Here is a 9,517-nt window from a genome sequence, read left to right as displayed (position 1 = left end):
AGAAAGATATGATTTGTGCTTTCCACTCACCTACAAAAGCTGCATTCTCTTTATAATTATCATATCTCACCACAATTGTATCTCCTACACTAAATACTTCTCCTTTGAATAGAACCTTCTTGTGCTATAGCACTTTAGAAGTTGAGCCCATATTGACTCAGAAATCATTGCTCCTCAGGTTTTCCTTCGTGGACCAATGATGATGCCTTTCTCTTGAATGGATCTCCCACATGGATAGTCAAATCCATATGCTAAGTGAGCATTCCACAACTCCTTTGCCTTTATGATGGATGATACTCTCAAGATTTCATTTTTGATAGTAAAGCATATTTCTCTCATCTATCATGTGTCCTTGGGGTGCCATGATTGCAGAGTGGAGCTCTCCATATAGTCGTTAAAAAGGAATAATTCTATCCTTATTATTTTGAATCTGAGACAAGACCCACGTAAGAAGATTTATCTTTTGGAAGCTCGTGAAGGAGATTTCACTCTCTTTGTTGTTCAACTTGGTGTTGACATATGCAGAGACAAGGTGTTCATATATAAAGCACCAGACAACATCATGATTTCTATGGCAAATAATATCATCTAGAATATTTCCACTAACTTTAGAATATAATTCATCTTAAGTTAGAATTACCCCAAAGAGCGTATGACTTAGAGAAGATGGTTTGTAGAGACCACAAAGAAGTCATACCTACCACATGCTCGAGTGGTGAAGAGATTGCACACAACAACTCTTCACTCCCGAGTTTCCAAGATGCAATAAGGTTTTGTGCTACTTTTATGGCCTCCTTAGACCACCCATGGTCTCTAGTATAGTTAAAAAAGATGTGGGCAACATCAATCAACAAGAGTCCCAAGTCTTCCACTATTTTTGGAAAACCCTCTACCTCAAGCAAGACAAATGGAAGACACCATTGTATAAATTTCAGGTTTTCTTCTACCTTGTAGCTTTCATGATACTTTCTTGGGTTTTAGGACAACGTCCATGGCGTATTGTTGATGGAGCACAACTTAAAGCCCTCGTTGATATATCATCAATCATGCGCTTCATGTCATTGGTTGAGTTATTCATGAGCACTGATATATACATTTGAAAAACATTCAATGAGAGAATGTGCGTTGTGTCATAGACAACATCAATGACAGGTCAATGTTAAGTATGGAGCCTGATTTACCCTTGTAGTTTTCTGTGGTAAAAACGCACATTTGTAAGGCCCCCATTATGAGGAGAAGCCATTGTGCGTGAAGGAAAATCACTCACCAGAAACCAAAATTTTCACGGACAAGAATCAGGGGCAACTTTAAAGGCCTCGGGGGCGGAGGTCCCCCAAACTTTTTTTTCCGCCGGAATATTCTTTTTCTCCGGAATATTATGGCCGGACGGCGGCCGGAAAGTGGTCGGAAAACAACCGGTCGGTTGGCCGGTGGCCGGTAGTCAATGGCCGATGGCCAGTGGTCGGAAGTCAATGGCCGGTGGCCGGTGGTCGGAAGTCAATGGCCGGTGGCCGGTGGCCGAATTCAAAAGAGGACTTGTCTTCTCAAGGGCGGCCACACATGGGCGGATTGGAGGGTCCGATTTGGACTTAGTCGCACAAGGGCGGCTACACATGGCTGTCTCTCATAAGAGAGGGCAGCCCTTTTGGCCTATTAAAGGAGGCCATTTCTACACACATTTCATAGTGTGAAGTTGATGCAAAAAGGTGAGTGTGAGGTGGTGAGAGTGAAGCAAGGCGGGAGCTCCATGAAGGGTATAATCCCTTTGTAAACTACTTCTTGTTTTGAAGTACTAAATCCATTGAGTGGCTGCTTTCCCGTGGACGTAGCCCACATTGGGTGAACCACGTATATCGTGTGTACTCTCTCTCTCTCTCTCTCTCTCTACTCTATAATCTCGTGTATATAAATCTGTCTCTCTCCATTAAGTAATCTACTCAATTATCTATTTAGCTACGTCTTATTTCCTAACAACTGGTATTAGAGCAAGGTTTGCTCGTAGCTAAATTATCTCAAGGAAAGGATTCCTTGAATTGAGTGGGAGTTATGGCGGAGATAGGGAAGCTCAAGATTGAGAAGTTCAACGACAAAAACTACCAACATTGGAAGATGCAGATTGAAGACTATCTCTACCAGAAGGACCTCTATTTGCCACTAGGCGGTCTTGCGAAGGAGCCCGCAACAATGGCAGATGAAGCATGGATTGTCCTTGATCGAAAGGCAGTGGGAACAATCCGGTTAAGATTGGCATCAACGGTGGCCTTCAATGTTTCGGAGATGAAGACCACGGAGGACTTGATGAAGTCACTTGATGACTTCTACGAGAAACCATCGGCATCCAATAAGGTATTTCTTATGAAGCGCTTGTTCAATCTAAAGATGGCAGAGAATGGTTCAGTTGCAGAACACCTAAATGACTTTAACACAAACATAAGTCAACTTCGATCAGTGAAAATCAATTTCGATCACGAAGTACGAGCTCTGCTTATACTATCATCTCTACCGGATAGTTGGGACAGCCTTGTGATGGCTGTAAGTAATTCTATCTCTAGCACAAATACTCTTAAGTTTGATGATGTTGTGGGTGTTCTCCTGAGCGAGGAAATGCAAAGGAGAAGCACAGGAGAATCATCAAGTGCTGCACTATCAGTGGAAACAAGAGGAAGGCTTAAGGAGAGGTTCAAAAACCAAAAGGGTCGTGATCGCTCAAGGCGGAGCAAGTCACGCACAAAGTCACTTCTTGAATGTTGGAACTGCGGCAAGAAGGGCCACGTCAAGAAGGATTTTTGGTCCAAGAAGAAGAAGGAGACAGAGTCTCAAGACAACAAGCCAACATCGGAAGCCAATGTGGCAGGTAAAGTAGAGCAAGATGCTCTAATTCTCTCATTAGACAATGTGTCTAATTCCTGGATAGTAGACGACACCACACAAGCAACATTTCCAAGACTACACCAAAGGTAATTTTGGGTATGTATACTTGGGAGATGATGAAGCTTGTGTGATTGTCGGCAAAGGTACAGTTTCTGTCAAAACTGCTAACGGAAATGAATGGAAGCTTAAAGATGTTAGGCATGTTCCTTCTCTTCGCAAAAATTTGATCTCTACAGGACAATTGGACGATGAAGGTCACAACATTGCATTCAGAAACAAATGGTGGAAGATCTCAAAGGGATCTTTGGTGGTTGCCAAGGGTGAAAAAGTCGGTACACTTTACTTGTGTACTGTTAGCACGCAACCTTCAGCTTGTGCAGCAACTACAGAAGTTGACAGTGCGGTGTGGCACTACCAACTTGGGCACATGAGTGCCAAAGGAATGCAAATCCTTCAAACAAAGAAGCTTCTACCATGTTTGAAAGAAGTGGACTTAGAGTTCTGTGAAGATTGTGTTTATGGTAAACAAAAGACGGTAAAATTTCAAAAATCAGGAAATGAAAGAAAAAATAAAAAACTTGAGTTGGTTCATTCTGATGTTTGGGGTCCTGCAAGTACACCATCACTTGGTGGCTCAATGTACTATGTAACATTCATAGACGATGCGACTAGAAAAACATGGGTTTATGTCATGAAGAATAAATCCGATGTATTTTCCATATTTCAAAGGTGGAAAGCCTTTGTGGAGAATGAAACAGGTACCAAGGTTAAATGCCTCAGATCCGACAATGGAGGCAAATATTGCAGCCAAGCTTTTGAAAGCTTTTGTGCTAGCAATGGCGTTCGGAGGCAAAGGACAACCCCAAGGACACCTCAACAAAATGGGATTTCGGAAAGAATGAACAAGACAATCATGGAACGAGCATGAAGCATGCGGCTACATGCAGGCCTACCGCTTGAGCTTTGGGTAGAAGCTGTAAGTGCGTCTGTGTAGTTAATCAATCGGTCACCCTCAACGGCATTGGATGGGGGAGTTCCAGAAGAGGCATGGACAAGTAAACCGGTGAATTATGCATTTCTCAAAGTGTTTGGGTGTGAGGCTTTCATGCACATAGATAGAAGCCTAAGATCAAAGTTAGATGCAAAGTCCAAAAAGTGTTTCTTCATTGGCTATGGAGAAGGAGACTTTGGGTATCGCCTATGGAATCCTGAAGATGGTAAAATCTTAAGGAGTAGGGATGTAATTTTTAACGAACAAAATATGTACAAAGATTACTTGGAAAGAAAACAAACAAAAGAAACAGGTGATGAGTACATGGAGCTTGAGGACGATGAAGACTCAAGGACTGCAAACGGTGACAATGTGCAACAACGTCAACCAAATGAGGAGCCTCAACCTATTCCCCGAAGATCTACAAGAGCAAGTAGACCTCCAGAAAGGTTTGTTCCTTCCTTCAACCATCTCTTGATCTCAGATTCTGGAGAGCCGGAATCATATGAAGAAGCTATGCAACATGAATCCAAAGAAGAATGGACGAAGAGCATGCAAGTGGAGATGGACTCACTACATCACAACCAAACATGGGAGTTGGTTGAGTTGCCTAAAGGTAAGCGAGCACTTCAAAACAAATGGGTGTACAAGCTAAAGGAAGAAGAAGGTGGGAAGAAAAGGTACAAGTCTAGGCTTGTGGTAAAAGGTTTTTCTCAAAAGAAAGGTATTGACTTCAATGAAATATTTTCTCCTATTGTAAAAATGAACTCAATTAGGCTTGTCTTAAGCCTTGTGGCTACTCATGATCTAAATCTCGAGCAAATGGATGTAAATACGGCATTCCCTCACGGTGACTTAGAGGAGGAAATCTACATGCTTCAACCAAAGGGGTATGAAGTAAAAGGTAAGGAGAAAATGGTTTGCAGATTAAACAAGAGCTTGTATGGTTTAAAGCAAGCATCAAGACAATGGTACTTGAAGTTTGATCGATGAATGTTGGATCATGGATTCACAAGATGCAACTCGGATCACTGCGTCTACACGGAGAATTTGGGAGATGGGAAATTCATCATCCTAATGTTGTATGTTGATGACATGTTGATTGCAAGTGCTAACATGCAGGACATCAAAGACCTAAAAGAGGAGCTGTCCAAATCTTTTTCAATGAAAGATTTAGGTGCTGCAAAGAGGATACTTGGTATGAAAATATCAAGGGACAGGACAAAGAAGACAATAAAGCTATCTCAAGAAGATTACATCAAGAAGGTACTAGAAAGGTTTGCAATGCAAAATGCAAAACCAGTTACTACACCTTTGGCTGGTCATTTTAAACTAACGAAGGATATGTGTCCAAAGACACAAGAGGAGATAGCCTATATGTCTAAAGTTCCATATGCTGCAGCGATAGGTTCTCTAATGTATGCTATGGTCTGGACAAGGCCAGACATTGCACATGCAGTGGGAGTTGTGAGTAGTTTCATGGACAACCCAGGTAAAGAGCATTGGCAAGTTTTGAAGTGGATACTTAGGTATCTAAAAGGGACAACAACAAATGCTTTGTATTTTGGAGGAACTGATATTTTTCTAGAAGGGTATGCTGATGCAGATATGGCAGGTGACAAAGATACTCGAAGGAGCACTACTGGCTATGTGTTCACGGTTGGAGGCACAGCAGTAAGCTGGGCTTCAAAGCTACAGAAAGTGGTTTCACTTTCTACCACAGAAGCAGAGTATGTAGCAATGACGGAGGGAAGCAAAGAAATTATGTGGCTTCACAGATTCTTAGAAGAGCTTGGATTCAAACAAGACAATTGTGTCTTGTACAGTGATAGCCAAAGCGCTATCCATCTTGCGAAGAACTCAGCCTTTCATTCAAGGACAAAGCACATTGAGGTGAGATATCACTTCATACGCACTCTTTTGGAAGAGGGACAACTAAAGCTAGGAAAGGTGCATACAAGTGAAAATCCTGCAGACATGTTTACAAAGGTGGTCAACAAGGAGAAGTTGAGATTTTGCTCATCTTCAATCGGCATTCAAGGATAAGAAGCCATAATGGAAAGCAGTCACAAGTTTGATTTGGAGATCAGTCTCCAAGTGGGAGATTGTTAAGTATGGAGCCTGATTTACCCTTGTAATTTTCTGTGGTAAAAACGCACATTTGTAAGGCCCCCATTATGAGGAGAAGCCATCGTGCGTGAAGGAAAATCACTCACCAGAAATCAAAATTTTCACGGACAAGAATCAGGGGCAACTTTAAAGGCCTCGGGGGCGGAGGCCCCCGAGACTTTTTTTTTTCGCCAGAATATTATGGCCGGACGGCGGCCAGAAAGTGGTCGGAAAACAACTGGTCGGTTGGCTGGTGGCCTGTAGTCAATGGCCGATGGCCAGTGGTCGGAAGTCAATGGCCGGTGGTCGGTGGTCGGAAGTCAATGGACGGTGGCCGGTGGCCGAATTCAATGGCCGGTGGCCGAATTCAAAAGAGGACTTGTCTTTTCAAGGGCGGCCACACATGGGCGGATTGGAGGGTCCGATTTGGACTTATTCGCACAAGGGCGGCTACACATGGCTGTCTCTCATAAGAGAGGGCAGCCCTTTTGTCCTATAAAAGGAGGCCATTTCTACACACATTTCATAGTGTGAAGTTGATGCAACAAGGTGAGTGTGAGGTGGTGAGAGTGAAGCAAGGAGGGAGCTCCATTAAGGGTATAATCCCTTTGTAAACTACTTCTTGTTTTGAAGTACTAAAGCCATTGAGTAGTTGCTTTCCCGTGGACGTAGCCCACATTGGGTGAACCACGTATATCGTGTGTACTCTCTCTCTCTCTCTCTCTACTCTATAATCTCGTGTATATAAATCTGCCTCTCTCCATTAAGTAATCTACTCAATTATCTATTTAGCTATGTCTTATTTCCTAACAGTCAAAGCCATAAAGCTCATATGGTCTCCATAAGTTTGATTTTCCACTCAACCCCACACGCTTTAGTATCTCCTTGCATTGATTCTGAGAAGTTACTCTAATGGATTGAGACAAGGGAGCCTGCATTTCAACTATACTTCTCTTCGGAGGTGGATAAAGATATTGGAAGCAATTTTTGTCATAGAGACATGTCCCTTGAAAGCTTGAGCCTGATGAATCCAAAGTGGCATATGCCTTGTCCCTACAACAAAAGTGTTGTCCGACCACCATCCTTAGATAGCCCAATCTTGCATTGAGCAGGGTGGTCTCTAGTGACCATCATTATTGTTGCACACAATCTGATGTCCATTGAGCAGACCAATGCCGCATCCATCAAATGAGAAGGATACTTGAAATTAACTATAAATCCATCTACATATAATTTCTCTAACTCCCTCACTAGTGGATCCAAAAACACATGAAAAACATCTCCGAAGGCTCCAATAATCTTCTTGCAAGTGAAAGGGACAAATAAAACTGGTATAGTCTGTAAAATAGATTTATTTCTAGAGTTCAAAACTCTAATTTCCACAACTTTGGAAATTTTTTGTGTCATTTTTTATGATTTAAAACCATCCCAATGGAGCAGTAGTGCAAAGTTTCAAGGATCTCCCTAACAATCATAATAGAAAAAGATCCAATGAAGATACAAAAGTTCAAAAAATGATCAAGAAGCTAATGCTTTGGAAGAAGAGAGATACCTTGACGGTCTTCTTTGGGCTTTTGATCAATCTACGACACGACTTCCATGTAAAAGCATACATTTGTTGATCGTTGGTCCAATTCAAGGATAACTTGTTAGCAGCATATGTTGATGGCCATGCCTTGTAAGAGTGACCACATCTTTCGCAAATGATAGGCACAAATGACAGGAAGCTCAAAGGTTGAAGTTGGATTCCAATAGTCTTGAAGATCCGTACACTTGGGACCATACCAAAATTCAACAATAACCATAGATCAATCTGTGGTCGATCGATCAACCATCTATCCTTGTGACACGACATACAGAAGATATTGTGGCACATGCTACAAGAAGAAGATATAAGCTCTAATTGCTTTTGAATAGGAAGATAGTCAAAGAAAATCTTTTTTTTGGTGGCAAAGCACACTTTGTACATATTTCACAGCAACAACAAGGACAATCCCTTTTCAATTTCCTACCCTTGCGTCCTTCAGATTGTTGGCATAAGCACAACACATCATTGCCCACATACTTATCCTGGTTTATTGGGTCCTACAAATTAGGATGATGAGTATTATCCTTTAGACCCATACAAATGAGATATCTCTCATTGTACACCATATTGAGGCTTCTCTACATTGTGTTCAACTTTGGCCAACATGATAGAGCATTGATGTGACCAAGATTGCCTTCCCAACTGTCTGAAAGCTTTGCCAAAGAGAACTCAAACTCTCTGCCCATTCTCTATGCTTTTTCCCAACAAAAGCTTCAGCATATGATCTTGAAAATCAATAAAGACTTGATGTTCATCTCATAGGGCTTGCATTTGAACTATTTTTTGGAAAATAGTATCATTTGTATTGGCCACATCTTCCTCATGTTGTCGTTCTTGCTCGTTGTTTAGTAGACCTTCATTGTCAAGATTCCTTGCATTCTCATGCTCTTCAAGGTTTTGACCACCTTCAACAATTGCAGGAGCTTAATAGCCATGGAAGATAGCAAGCTCATTCTCTTCAAAACCTTGATCGTGATTTTCATAAATGATAGATTCAAAAGTACTACATTCAAGAATTTGAAAATTCAACTCTGACTGAAATTTGTTTGTGCTTGTAGGTACAATGGTTTCTTGACACCGTGAATCATGTATACTTTGAATGCCAAATACCGAGTTTATTTCTTGATATCTAGCCTCAAAATCCTGATGTCGTTTATGGGTTGATGGAGCTACCAACCTTACACCATAGCAATATGCTTTTCATGAACACCGTTGTTTTCTAGGTACTTGATGTGATGATGTATGAGCAGTCTCAACCATAGTAGTAGGTTGAGAGTTGGAGGTGGGATGCTCAAAATTTCCAATACTCATGCTTGGATGAAGATCCCCATTGCGATTGTGACGAAGGTGCTCATAGTATGTCCTCCTACTAACAAGCTCATACCCAAGAGAGCTATGCTTGCACTTATAATTACATTGGCACCTATGTAGCCTTGTGTCTCTAGGCTCCATCTATTTGACACAAAAGTGGAATATATAGTATATTTTAAATTTCTTATTGTCACGGGAACACAATAATAGAGATAGACAGCAAAACAGAGGAAGAAATCTTTGTATTGATAGTGTTTGATACAACAGAGGAACAATTGAATATATATATGGGTGCACTCTGTTGTACGGAGCTCGAACCTCCCGACCACCCCCGAGCTTCAATTCGCTTGCATGCAGCGTCTCACTCGCACTCGCACTCGCAGAAGAGAGAATGGTGAATCCCCCAAAACGCACCACCCGTCCTTCTATTCTCCTCCAAAAGCCTGCGACCTCTTAAAATAGCCGCTTTTCTATTTTTGGCGCTCGGTCGACTCGACTTGCGCGCCAATATACCTGCGAGAACAAGGTAAAAAAACGTGATCGCGAAGCGATCCGTAGAGGTTAGTTTTTTTCAGCTGTCTTCAACTGAACATAACTCCCAAACGGAGCCAAAACAGCCCAAGTCCGTCTCATACGATCTTGTTGCC

General features: G+C 41.8%; 1 pseudogene; it reads right to left on the bottom strand.

The window, feature by feature from the left end:
* Positions 1 to 8,315: 8,315 nt before the first annotated feature.
* Positions 8,316 to 8,870, bottom strand: LOC147422455 (uncharacterized; annotated as a pseudogene).
* Positions 8,871 to 9,517: the final 647 nt, after the last annotated feature.

Source organism: Adiantum capillus-veneris, chromosome 27 (assembly GCF_014529385.1).
Source record: "Adiantum capillus-veneris isolate H3 chromosome 27, ASM1452938v2, whole genome shotgun sequence".
In the NCBI taxonomy this organism is placed as follows: domain Eukaryota; kingdom Viridiplantae; phylum Streptophyta; class Polypodiopsida; order Polypodiales; family Pteridaceae; genus Adiantum; species Adiantum capillus-veneris.
This window is presented reverse-complemented; position numbering and strand designations above follow the sequence as displayed.